This window comes from Hemiscyllium ocellatum, chromosome 38 (assembly GCF_020745735.1).
Source record: "Hemiscyllium ocellatum isolate sHemOce1 chromosome 38, sHemOce1.pat.X.cur, whole genome shotgun sequence".
In the NCBI taxonomy this organism is placed as follows: Eukaryota; Metazoa; Chordata; class Chondrichthyes; order Orectolobiformes; family Hemiscylliidae; genus Hemiscyllium; species Hemiscyllium ocellatum.
Window position 1 is genome coordinate 31,749,948 of NC_083438.1, and position 13,995 is coordinate 31,763,942.

Below are 13,995 nucleotides of genomic sequence, written 5' to 3' on the forward strand. Positions count from 1 at the left end.
CAGCCATTATGTTATGTGGCATACAGTAGGATATGTACAAATAGTGTGTCGCAGGAACAGTGCTGCATCCTCAACTGCTTAGAATTATATTAATGACCTGGATGAAGGGGTGTAAGGTATGTTGCCAAATTTGTTGCTGACATTATTACCGAAAGACCCTAACTGGTGAAGTGGGTGCAAAGCAGGCTGCAAGAAAAGATATAGGTCGTTTGAGGGAACGGGCAACTGGAATATGATGAGAGAAAGTATGAAATTGTCCATTTTGATGGGAAGAATAAAAGAGACATAGATGACCTAAGAATTGCAATGCTCTGAGATGCAGAGGGATCTGAGCGTTATTACAAGAAGTTTCTGGCCAAAAGTCCCTAGTTAGTTTTGATTTGAGATAGAATACCTTGAGTAAGGATAAGGGATGACCTGGCTTCTCTTTTTCACTGCACCCCTTCCTTACTTGGTCGCAACTGTTTACTTAATTTGAAAGAGATCCTGTCCTTTATGGATAAGGTTTTCCATTGAAAAATATCGCTTTGTTATAAAAGGAGCCATTTTAACCAGGCGTTCTAGAGCTAAAAAAGGAATGGATTTATTCACAACTATTACTTGAGGAAAAAAAATGCAGTGCAATATTTTGGGCTGTTGTGGTAATGTCCCTTCCTCTGGTTCCTAAGACCTGGGTTCAAGTCTCAATTCCTCCAGTGATGTGACATGACATCACTGAAGAGGTTTATCAGAAAATATGTTTCAGAAACGCAGCCCGCATCTGTACAGAATATAAATGAGAGTTGAGTCTAAAATGTACAGGTCAAAAAAGAATCAATGTTTGACTTGTCTCTGGTGAATTGGTTGTGAGATATTGTTGCCATTAAGGTGGATACTTCTTATTTCATTGGCAGTTCAGTATTTGGTCAGAGTTTCTCCAGTCTCTTTTGCTGACTTGATGTACTTGTTTATACCAATCAGAGGGAGAGGGCCAGAGAGAGAAAGGCTTAATTTCTTCCTACCTACACTTGCAGGGGAGTCTAATGTCCCTTCACACAGTATACTTTAGCACAGCGAGTAAGTAGCAGATTTAAAATAGAGATGTTTCCACTCGTAGGAGAGACTAGGACCCAAGGGCACAGTCTCAGAGTGAAGGGACGACCCTTTAGAAATCAGATGAAGAGGAATTTCATTGGCCAGAGGGTGATGAGTCTGTGAAACTCACTGCCACAGAAGGCAATGGAATGTATTTAAGACAGAGATAGATGGATTCTTGATTAGTGAAAGGAATCAAGGGTTCAGGGAGAAGGCAGAAGAATGGAATTGAGAAATATATCAGCCAGGATTGAATGGTGGAGCAAACTTGATGGGCTGAATGACCTCATTCTGCTCCTGTTTTTTTTTAGTCAAATTCATTTGGAGAATGTCAGCATTGCTGGCTGGACAACATTTATTGCCCATTCCGAGTCTTATGATCTTATGATGCTGTGGGATTCACTGCCCCAGAGTGCGGTGGATGCCAGGACGTGAAATCAATTTAAGGAGAGGTGGACAGGGTTTTGAATGAGTAATGAGCTAAAGAGGTGTGGAGATTGGCCAGGGAAGTGGAGTCGAGGCCAGGAGATGAGATCAGCCATGATTGTATCAATGGACAAAGCAGACCTCCAGGGGCTGAGTGGCCATCTCATGCCCCTAGTTGTAAGAATCCAGAGGTTATGGTTCAGTTGTACAGGGCACTGGTGAGACCACATCTCAAAAACAGTGTGCTGTTGCGGTTTCCTTATTTAAGGAAGGAAGTGACTGCATTGGAGAAGTGAAAAGAAGGTGAAACATGATAATTCCATCAACTCGATTGAGTGAGACCCTCCTTCCTTTAACCTACCTGTTTGCCCTTTGCATCAATCTGTCCAGTTCCTTTCTGAAAACCCCACCTGAGACCACCACTCTCAAACTTTGCAGCCAGCCATTCACTGCATGATAACTATTCTCACCTGTTTTACCAATGACTATGAATTTGTAGAATTCACTAACCCGGAGTGCTGCGAACCCCAGGACGCTGCAGAAGCTAAATGAGTATGTCAACAGATATTTGGGTTGGAAAGTGAACAGGAAGGTGGAGTTGAAGCCAAGATGTTGCACAGGATGTGGGTGAGGCCACTTCTAGAGTACTCTGTCCAGTTCTGGTTGCCCTGTTATTGGAAAGATACTAATAAGGGAGAGAGGGTTCGGAAGAGATGCACTGAGATGTTGCCATGGATGGAGGGTTTGAGTTCTAAGGAGGGGCTAGATAGGCTGGGACTTTTTTCACTGCAGCCTTGGATGTCAGGAGGTGACCATATAGAGATTTGTAAAATCATGGGGGTGTAGATAGGATTAATGGTAGATGTGTTCTCCCAAGGATGGAGACTTTCAAGATTAGGGAGCATATTTTTAACATGAGAGAAAAAGAGGTTTAAAAGGACACGAGGGGCAAATGTTTTTACACACAGAGTAAGTCAACTTCCTGAGAATGTGATAGGTGCAGGTACAGTTACAACATTTAAAAGATGCTTTTATCAGTACATGAGTAGGAAAGGTCTGGACGGATATGCTTCAGGAGCAAGCCGGGAGGACTAGTTTAGTTTGGGATTGTGTTTGGCATGGACTGGTTGGGCCTAAGGGTCTGTTTCAGGGCTGTGTGACTCGATAAGATCAGCCATTAAATGGAGTAGCAGACTCGAAGGGCTGAATGGCCTACTATAGCTTCTTATGTTGTTATGTGCCTTATCATTCTTTCCTGCTTCCTCAATGAGAACAGTTTCTATTTCTCTCCAGAATCTTCATGGTTTTGAACACCTCTCTCTCTCTCTCTCTCTCTCTCTTAGCCTTTTCCTCTCCCAGTAGGACAGTCCAGGTGTCTCCAGTCTCTCAAAGTCACTGATGTGCATCAACCCAGGACCCTCCTGAATCCTTTCTGCACTCCCTTAAAGGCCTTCCTAAATTGTGGTGTAGACCAGATGGACTTTCTTCCCTCAAAGCCATTCATGAACCAGATGAGTGCATCATGTATAAGTGGGGTGACTCAGTCACTTCCTCTTCTATTGATTATATGGCTGCTAAACTTCACTAAAAAGTCAGAAAACCACAGGGCCCTGAACACAGAAGTTGCCAGCAGTTTGTTTTCTGAAGCATGATAATGGTATTTGGGGGTCACTGACTGGGGCTATGTTCCCTAATGCAATGGCAGCTCAGTAATTGGCACTGTGACTTCACAGCGCTAGGAACCCAGGTTCGATTACAGCGTCACTCAACTGTCTGTGTGGAGTTTGCACATTCTCCGTGTCTGCGTGGGTTTCCTCCGGGTGCTCCAGTTTCCTCCCACAGTCCAAAGATGTGCAGGTCAGGTTTATTGGCCATGCTAAATTGCCCATAGTATTCAGGGATGTGCAGCTTGGTGAGTTAGCCATGGGTAGGTCGAGGTGGGATGCTCTTCAGAGGGTCGATATGGACTAAGTGACCTCCTTCCATGCTGTAGTGAATCAGTTCCGACATTTAAAAGCATTTGGATTGGTACATGAATAGGAAAGGTTTAGGGCCAAACACAGGCAAGGGGGAATAGTTCAGTTTGGAAAATCTGAATGCATGGACCATCCACCCCTCCCCTGTCCCCATATCCAGTGTTCAGCCGTGGCAGCTTCAGGTAAATCCTCAACCTATCCAGTCTAGCACCCTTGCCTCACTCTCCTGCCTTATCTCTGAGAGATTCGTAAAAGAGTAAAATACAGCGAAAGGGAAAGGACAGTAAATTCTGGAAATACTCGGTGAGCGCAGCGCAGCATGCACACTCCCTCTCTCACACACAATCATTTGCACACACTCAGTTTCTCAAACGCTCTTTCTCATGCACACACACACATTCTCACTCACACTCTCTCCCACACACACGCACACACCCACGCATGCACCCACACACACTCGCATACACTATTTCACATGCACTTTCTCTCACACACACACTCTCACACTCACATACCCACTCTCATTCACACATGCACACACTCTCTCACATACTCTCACACATTCTCATTCGCACGCTAATACAGACACTCACAAATGCATACGCAAACACTCTCTCTCTCACACACACACACGCGCGGACTTGCAGTCATGTGCATTGTGAAACCTGTTCCAGCTGTTCACCTTGGCCTTGACTTCCACTTTCCCACAATTAGCTATTCTGATCTTCTTCATTTCCGTCTTATTGAATCTTCATTTTCATTCCGTAAACTTTCACCCCCTTCACTTGATCTATTGATGACTATTTTCTGACCTCTGCACTCAACATTAGGGCCTATCAATCAGTTGACCTCCTACATTGACATCTTTCTGTGCTTCTTTTATCATGGCTCCCACAGGGATGTTAAAGGAGTGATGGTGATCACAGATGGGGGTGAGATGGTATTATCACAAGGATAGAAACTCAGGGGACCACCTGAATATCTGGGGGCTTGCAGCTGGTAAAGTTTGAATTTGATAGGTTATTATTTTGTTGTTTTACTGGAGGGTTAGCTCAGTCGGCTGGATGGCTAGTTAGCAAAGTAGAGCAATACGGGTTCAATTCCTGCACCAGCTGAGATTACCATGAAGGACTCTCTTTCTCAACCTGTCCCCTCGTCTGAGGATTGGTGACTCTCAAGTTCAACCACTACTGGTTGCCTTTATGTACTGTGACAGCAGTGTCTGAGACTATGGTGACTCTACCTTAACTTTATTTTATTGTTTCATGCAATGCTGATGCAGTGAAGCCAAACAATAGTCCCATTATAGTCAGAAAGTTTACAGCATGGAAACAGACCAGATATCCTAAGTTAACCTCATGGTCCATATCCCTCCAAACCCTTCCTATTCATATACCCATCCAGATGCCTTTTAAATGCTGCAATTGTACCAGCCTCCACCACTTCCTCTGGCAACTCATTCCATACACGCACCACCCTCTGTGTGAAAAAGTTGCCCCTTAGGTCTCTTTTATATCTTTCTCCTCTCACCTTAAAGCTTTGCCCTCTAGTTCTGGACTCTCCCACCCCAGGGAAAAGACCTTGTACATTTACCTTATCCATGCTCCTCATGATTTTATAAACCTCTATAAGGTCACCCCTCAGCCTCCGACGCTCCGGGGAAAACAGCCCCAGCCTATTCAGCCTCTCCCTATAGCTCAAATCCTCCAACCCTGGCAACGTCCTTGTAAATCTTTCAAGGGTTCAAAAAAGATTTACAAGGATGTTGCCAGGGTTGGAGGATCTGAGCTATAGGGAGAGGCTGAACAGGCTGGGGCTGTTTTCCCTGGAGCGTCGGAGACTGAGAGGTGACCTTACAGAGGTTTATAAAATTATGAGGGGCATGGATAGGATAAATAGACAAAGTCTTTTCCCTGGGGTCGGGGAGTCCAGAACTAGAGGGGCATAGGTTTAGAGTGAGAGAGGAAAGATATAAAAGAGACTTAAGGGGCAACTTTTTCACACAGAGGGTGGTGCCTGTATGGAATGAGCTGCCAGAGGAAGTGATGGAGGCTGGTACAATTACAACATTTAAAAGGCATTTGGATGGGTGTATGAATAGGAAGGGTTTGGAGGGATATGGGCCGGGTGCTGGCAGGTGGGACTAGATTGGGTTGGGATATCTGGTCGACATGGATAGGTTGGACCGAATGGTCTGTTTCCGTACTGAACATCTCTGTGACTCTATGGAAGAACAAACGTTGTGGCTCCAAGAGCAGGTCAGAGGCTGTGAATACTGCAGTGAGTAACTCACCTCCTGACTCCCCAGAGCCTGTTCACCATCTACAAGGCCCATGTCAGGGGTGTGATGGATTACTCCCCACTTGCCCTGGATGGGGGCAGCTCCAACAACACTCAAGATGCTCAAAACCATTCAGGTCAAAGCAGCCCCCGCTTGATTGGTTTAACTGGATAAATATGTCAGTTTAGAATCAGGGGTCGCAATTTAAAAAATGAGAGGGATGTCACTCAGGTCTGAGATGAAGAGAAATGTTTTTCCTTAGACAGTTGTGTGAATGTTTGGAATCCTTTATGACATTGGGCTGTAGAAGCTCAGGTTTTGGGTATGTTTAATGCTGAGATTCATAGGTATCTGATTACCATGGCATTCATGGATATGGGGATTGGGTGTGTGTCTATTTGATCAGCCATTTTCATATTGAGTAGAAGGACAGGCTTGGTGGAGTGAATGGCCTACCCCTGTTCCTCATGAAACTCCTTGCACCAAAGATACTCAGTAACAGCTGTGTGTATCATTGACAAGATGTACAGCAAAAACTTACCAACAGCACCTTCCAAACCCAAGACTACTTCCATTGAGACGGACAAGGGCAACAGATCCATGGGAACACCACCCCCTGCAAGTTCCCCTCCGAGCCCCTCACCATGCTGACTTTTATGTCACTGGGTCAAAATCTTGGATTTCCCTCATTAAGGCCATTGTGGGTCTACCTACAGTACGTGGGCTGCAGTGGTTCAAAAAGGCAGCACCCCCCCCCCACCTTCTCAAGGGGCAACTAGGGACGGGCAATAAATGTCGGGTCCAGTCAGCGATGCTGCTCAAACCCCGAACATATTCTAAAACAAGAAATAAAGACCATCAGTGTTAGGAAGGAGAAGTCAGCAACCACAAAGAGGACCTGAGAGTAGAAATGGCAGTGCTGTTTTGAGAATACCTACAGCATATTTCAGGAACATGCATGGAATTCTCTTCCCTTGACAGCAGTAGAATCTTGGGTCAATTTGGATCAGATTCTGGACATGAGTTGGACAGATGTTTGAGGTTTTGATTTGAGGTTTCCAGGGGGCCAGACCGGGAAGTGGAGTTGAGACCACATCCGGCTGTCTTTGTCTGATAGAGCTGGCCCATTCCTGCTCTGAATTCTTACTTTCACGCGTTCTTACTGTGTGAAACCAGGGAGGGGATAGCTAGCTGTAATAGGCAGACAAGACCAGTGAGAATTGTACACCTAACTGTAGGCTGTGTGAAACATTTTTGAGAGTTGCTATTTTGGTGATAATTGTAGCAAATGTCAAGGCATCTGACTGATCAAAGGAAACAACATCCTTCACCTTTATCCAGCTCTCCGGAGGAATGGGGATAGTGACTTCCTGATGTCGGAAGTGAGAGATACCAACTCCATGAAAGACCAAGCCAGTTGTTTTCTGAAGATAATAGTGGTTTATTCATTTTGTTTTACAAAGCACAGTATTTACAACTGTAGACCTGACAAGATGCAACATGAACACATTGTCGGGCTGAGTCTCCGCCCAAGAGCATAGAACAGGGACCTGCTTATCATCTCTCCAGACTTTGACCATCATCAACTTCAGTATCAGACATTTCAATGACTCGATAGTGGTTACTACATGCACCCTCAAATACACACACTCAAACACTCACAGAACTATACACATTCAAACACACAGTGAAACATAAATTATACACACTCAAACACACATACAACAATGCACACTCAATGCATACACTCATGCACTCACACACTTGCAATCATACTCACTCATGATTTGGAGATCCCAGTTTTGGGCTGGGGTGAACAAAGTTAAAAATCACACAACACCAGGTTATAGTCCAACAGGTTTGTTTGGAAGCACTAGCTTTCGGAGCGAGGCTCTTTCATCACAACTTATTCTCCACAACCACCTGATGAAGGAGCGTCGCTCTGAAAGCTAGTGCTTCCAATTAAACCTGTTGGACTCTAGCCTGGTGTTGTGTGATTTTTAACTTTATACTCACTCAAACACACACGCACACACACTGGCTAAAATACACGCTTGACATGCACAAACTTCAGTTTTTGACTCATTCATACAAAAACACACAAGCAGCATAAATTCAGGTTACATTCAAAGAACGGAATATTGGTACAAAAAAAATTGTTAAAATTAAAATTCAAGATAAGTCAATCCATGATCAATCCAATGTGGCATTCAGGAGCAACGTCATCTGCCAGGTGGTGGGGAGGTGGGGGTGGTGGGAATGTGGGACTCACTCCCACTGGAAGTGGTGAGAGGGGAATGCGGAAATTACTCCCACAGGGAGTAGCGGGAGGGAATCGTGTTGATGTATTGAAGTGGGGGAAGCCAAGGAGAAAGGAACAATAGGAGGCAGTGATGGGTAGGAAGATGAGGAGCAATGATGGTAGGAGGAGGCCAGTGTGAGGCTAGCATAGAGCCGAGGGGCCAAACGGCCTTTCTCTGCAGTGTAAAATGCAGCTGCAGCTTTAATTGGAAATGGCGAGAGGAAGCTGTGTTAAATAGACACCAAGCAATAAATAAGGACAGTAAGGCCTTGGGTGGGATAACATTCTGTGACCGATTGGCGAAGGTCTACAGTTTGCAGCAGATTCCGCACGTTTTCTTTTTACAGCAGCCACAGCAGTATACGCAGACCGAGATGTGGCTCATTCTCTTCTGCCGCAGCAGCACGGATGCCTGGGAAAGACCAAAACCAGTCAGAATGTACCAGAAAGAAAGAAGGCACTCATTCTCTTTGACAACACGTCAGCTGTGCAATATCACTCAGAGAAAGCCGGCATTTCTTCAGCAGCTTTCATCACCTCACAAAGCCTCCCGGCCAATCAAATATTCGGTCTTATTGTTGTTCAGAAACAAAGCAGCCAATTTGTGCACAACAAGCTCCCACAAGTAGGCACACTTGGATCATGTGTTTTTAATCTGCACTGACCCTCTGACAGTGCGGCACTCCCTCAGCACTGACCCTCCGACAGTGCGGCACTCCCTCAGCACTGACCCTCCGACAGTGCCCACTCCCTCAGCACTGACCCTCCGACAGTGTGGCACTCCCTCAGCACTGACCCTCCAACAGTGTGGCACTCCCTCAGCACTGACCCTCCGACAGTGCGGCACTCCCTCAGCACTGACACTCCGACAGTGCGGCACTCCCTCAGCATTGACCCTCCGACAGTGCCCACTCCCTCAGCACTGACCCTCTGACAGTGCGGCACTCCCTCAGCACAGACTCTCCGATAGTGCCCACTCCCTCAGCACTGACCCTCCGACAATGCCCACTCCCTCAGCACTGACCCTCCGACAGTGCAGCGCACCCTCAACTCAAAGTATGTAAGTCTCCTGTCAGACCACAGGTGCAATGTCTTATCTGAGGTAAGATGTGTTGACACTGGAGGAAAGTATTCATTTAGCAGGTACCAGGCATGGATGCACTGCCTTGTCACGGATGGTTGAGTTAATTGGTCTTATACTCATTGGAATATAGAAGAATGAGAGATGACCTTATTGAAAATAGCAGATTACTGGGAGACGCGACAGGATAGATGTGGAGAAAAGGTTTCTCCTTGTGGAAGAGCCTAGGACCGGACGCATCATGCCGGGAGAAGGGGTTGTACATTTCAGACAGAGGTGAGTACCAAGTTCTTCTCTCAAGGGAGTTTCCGTCTGTGAACTTACTTACTGTGAAGGGCTGTCGAAGCTGGGTGATTGAGTGTATTCAAGACTGAGGTCAAATTTTAATCGGGAAGGGGAATCAAGGTTGATGAGGAAACAGCAGCAAAGTGGATTTGAAGATCAACAGATCAGCCAAGATCTCTTTGAATGACGAAGCAGACTCAATGGGCTGAATGGCCAACATTTGTTGCTCTGTTTTGTGGTCTCACGGATTTTAACAACTACATCGGAATGAGACGCTTATTACAGGAAAAGCAAGCTAGGAGGCGGGTTAAAATACAGTATTGCTTTCAACTCACCTCGTTCCACGGGTTTTGGGATCTCTCAGTAGTCAGGGAGCCTTGTCCGTTCTCAGTCTGTAAAAGGAGAGAAATTATCAACACACAATGTGGCAGACTGAGAGCACAATGGCAAAGGCAGGCTGGGGAGAAAGAGAGGCCCGAAAAGAAAGACAGTAGTTTTTAGGGGCCATGGTATAGGGGCCGGAGGGTGTTACAGAGATAGGGAGGGGGTGTAGGGGCTGGAGTGGGTTACAGAGATAGGGAGGGGTGTAGGGGTTGGAGGGAGGTACAGAGATAGGGAGGGGTGTAAGGGCTGGAGGGGGTTCCAGAGATAAGGAGGGGGTGTAAGGGCTGGAGGGGGCGTTCCAGAGATAGGGAGGGGGTGTAGGGGCCGGAGGTGGTTACAGAGATAGGGAGGGGGTGTAAGGGCTGGAGGTGGTTACAGAGATAAGGAGGGGTGTAGGGGCTAGAGGGGGTTACAGAGATAGGGAGGTGTGTAGGGGCTGGAGGAGGTTACAGAGATAGGGAGGGGTGTAGGGGCTGGAGGGGGTTACAGAGATAGGGAGGGTGTGTAGGGGCTGGAGGAGGTTACAGAGATAAGGAGGGGTGTAGGGGCTGGAGGAGGTTACAGAGATAAGGAGGGGGTTACAGAGATAGGGAGGGGGTGTAGGGGCTGGAGGGGGTTACAGAGATAGGGAGGGGTGTTAATGTGGGAATTTGAAGAGTGAATATATAAAGCAAGGAAATAAACCGAAGGTAAAGGCAACAAATCCTGACCAAGAAACAAATATTAAAATCACGGGCACATAAAATCCTTCTGCCTAGCAGCTGCTCTTTCCGGGTGGTACACTCAGTTATCAATGCAATCAGTGCACCACCGGGAGGTGCACCTTGCTCACCTTGGACATTGGCCGACACTGTCTCATCTCAACGAAGACCAGTAACATCAGAGCGACCAGGACCAGTCGGGTTTTCATCTGGGTACTGCCCATCTCAACTTGGCCTGTCTGATCTTCGAGCTGTTCTGTGATGTGGATTTGGTTAGTGTGCTCCCCTTTATATCCCTGCACTGGAGAAGTTCCGGGACACCTTGATATTTGAGCAACTGAGTCAGGGATCTTTTCCAGGAATTGGGACCACCCCATCCCACCCTCGACCCAATTATCTGATGTTGACATTGGAGCAGGTCCAATTGTAAACGCACACACAGACATATCATCACTCACATGGGGGGGAGGCGGGACATGTAACAGAATTGGAATGAAGTCAACACTAATAGTAATGTTCATAAACAAACAAGACATTTCACAACTCTTCACTTCCAGGACATTTGGAATCTCCCGAAACCTTTTCCCCCCTTTCCATATTCTCTCTGTCTTCCTTTCAGACATTCCTCCATACCCAAAGCCAGAACCTTTTTGAGCAGAATTGTGTATGTACCCCACTCTCACTCATTCGTAACATTGGAGGGGCCTGACAATGTACCAAAGTAACCCAGCCAATATTGGCATGTGGGCAAATCTCAGAGGATACACTGGAGGGAAGTTCCCCCTGGATGGGGACACAGTGGGTTTTGGAGAGAGACACAGTCTCAGGTAACAGGCAGACCATTCAGGACAGATATGAGGAAGAAATCCTCAACTCAGAGGCCAATGAAGCTGAGGAATTTCTCTGTCCGAGAAGGCAATAGAAGCTCAGTCATTGAGCAGGTTCAAGAGAGAAATGTTGCAAGATATTGAGCGAAACACAGGGAAGGCAGGAAAATGGTGTTCAGTAAGAGGAGGAAGCTAGGCTGAAACAGGAGAGTGGTAATTGCAGAAGTGATTGGGCCCCTGCCGCTCCTGTGTTCCATACAACAAGGTCTGAATTATCAAATTTTATACATTCTGCGTTCAATTCAGGTATTGTTCAGACATGAGGAGGGTCAGTGCTGAGGGAGTGCCGCACTGTCTGAGGGTCACTGCTGAGAGAATGCTGCACTATCAGAGGGTCACTGCTGAGAGAGTGCCGCAGTGTCAGAGGGTCACTGCTGAGAGAATGCTGCACTATCAGAGGGTCACTGCTGAGAGAGTGCCGCAGTGTCAGAGGGTCACTGCTGAGAGAATGCTGCACTATCAGAGGGTCACTGCTGAGAGAGTGCCGCAGTGTCAGAGGGTCACTGCTGAGAGAATGCTGCACTATCAGAGGGTCACTGCTGAGAGAGTGCCGCAGTGTCAGAGGGTCAGTGCTGAGAGAATGCTGCACTGTCAGACGGTCAGTGCTGAGGGAATGCCGCACTGTCAGAGGGTCAGTGCTAAGGGAATGCCGCACTGTCAGAGGGTCAACGTTAAGGGAGTGCCGCACTGTCGGAGGGTCAGTGCTGAGTGAGCGCCGCACTGTCGGAGGGTCAGTGCTGAGAGAGTGCCGCAGTGTCAGAGGGTCAGTGCTGAGAGAATGCTGCACTGTCAGAGGGTCAGTGCTGAGGGAGTGCCACACTGTCGGAGGGTCAGTGCTGAGGGAGTGCCGCACTGTCGGAGGGTCAGTGCTGAGGGAGTGAGCACTGTCGGAGGGTCAGTGCTGAGGGAGTGCCGCACTGTCAGACTGTCAGTGCTGAGGGAGTGCCGCATTGTCGGAGGGTCAGTGCTAATAGGGGGTCCTGCACTGTCAGAGGGTCAACGTTAAGGGAGTGCCGCACTGTCGGAGGGTCAGTGCTGAGTGAGCGCCGCACTGTCGGAGGGTCAGTGCTGAGGGAGTGCCGCACTGTCGCAGGGTCAATAGGCAATAGACAATAGGTGCACGAGGAGGCCATTCTGCCCTTCGAGCCTGCTCCACAATTTAATACGATCATGGCTGATCATCCTTAATTAGTATCCTGTTCCTGCCTTATCTCCATAAGGGAGGAGAAAGTGAGGTCTGCAGATGCTGGAGATCAGAGCTGAAAATGTGTTGCTGGAAAAGTGCAGCAGGTCAGGCAGCATCCAAGGAGCAGGAGATTCGACGTTTCGGGCATAAGCCCTTCTTCAGGAATCAGGAAGAACCTGATCTCCATAACCCTTGATTCCACTATCCTTGAGAGCTCTATCCAACTCTTTCTTAAATGAATCCAGAGACTGGGCCTCCACTACCTTCTGGGGCAGAGCATTCCACACAGCCACCACTCTCTGGGTGAAGAAGCTTTTCCTCATTTCTGTCCTAAATGTTCTACCCCGTACCTTTAAGCTGTGTCCTCTGGTTCAGCACTCAACCATCAGCGGAAACAATTTTCCTGCCTCCAGAGTGTCCAATCCTTTAATAATCTTATATGTCTCAATCAGATCCCCACTCAGTCTTCTAAACTTAAAGGTATACAAGCCCAGTCACTTCAATCTTTCAGTGTAAGGTAATCCCGCCATTCCAGGAATTGACCTTGTGAACCTACGCTGCACTCCCTCAATAGCCAGAATGTCTTTCCTCAAATTTGGAGATCAGAACTGTACACAGTACCCCACTTGTGGTCTCACCAGGGCCCTGTACAGCTGCAGAAGCACCTCTTTGTTTCTACACTCAATCCCTCTTGTTATGAAGGCCAGCATGCTATGAGCCTTCTTCACTACCTGCTGTACCTGCATGCTTACCTTCATTGACTGGTGTACAAGAACACCCAGATCTCTCTGTACTGCCCCTTTACCTAAATTGATTCCATTTAGGTAGTAATCTGCCTTCCTGTTCTTGCCACCAAAGTGGATAACCATACATTTATCCACATTAAACTGCATCGGCCAGGCATCTGACCACTCACCTAACCTGTCCAGGTGTCCCAGTAATCTCCTAACATCCTCCTCACATTTCACCCTGCCACTCAGCTTTGTGTCATCAGCAAATTTGCTAATGTTATTACTAATACCATCTTCTATATCATTAACATATATTGTAAAAAGCTGCGGTCCCAGCACTGATCCCTGCAGTACCCCACTGGTCACTGCCTGCCATTCTGAAATGGAGCCGTTTATCACTACTCTTTGTTTCCTATCAGCCAACCAACTTTCAATCCAAGTTAGTACATTGCCCCCAATACCATGTGCCCTCATTTTGCTCACTAACCTCCTATGTGGGACTTTATCAAAAGCTTTCTGAAAGTCCAGGTACACTACATCCACTGGATCTCCCTCGTCCATCTTCAGAGTTACATCCTCAAAAAATTCCAGAAGATTAGTCAAGCATGATTTCCCCTTCATAAATCCATGCTGACTCTGACCTATCCTGTTACTACTATCCAGATGTGCTGTAATTTCATC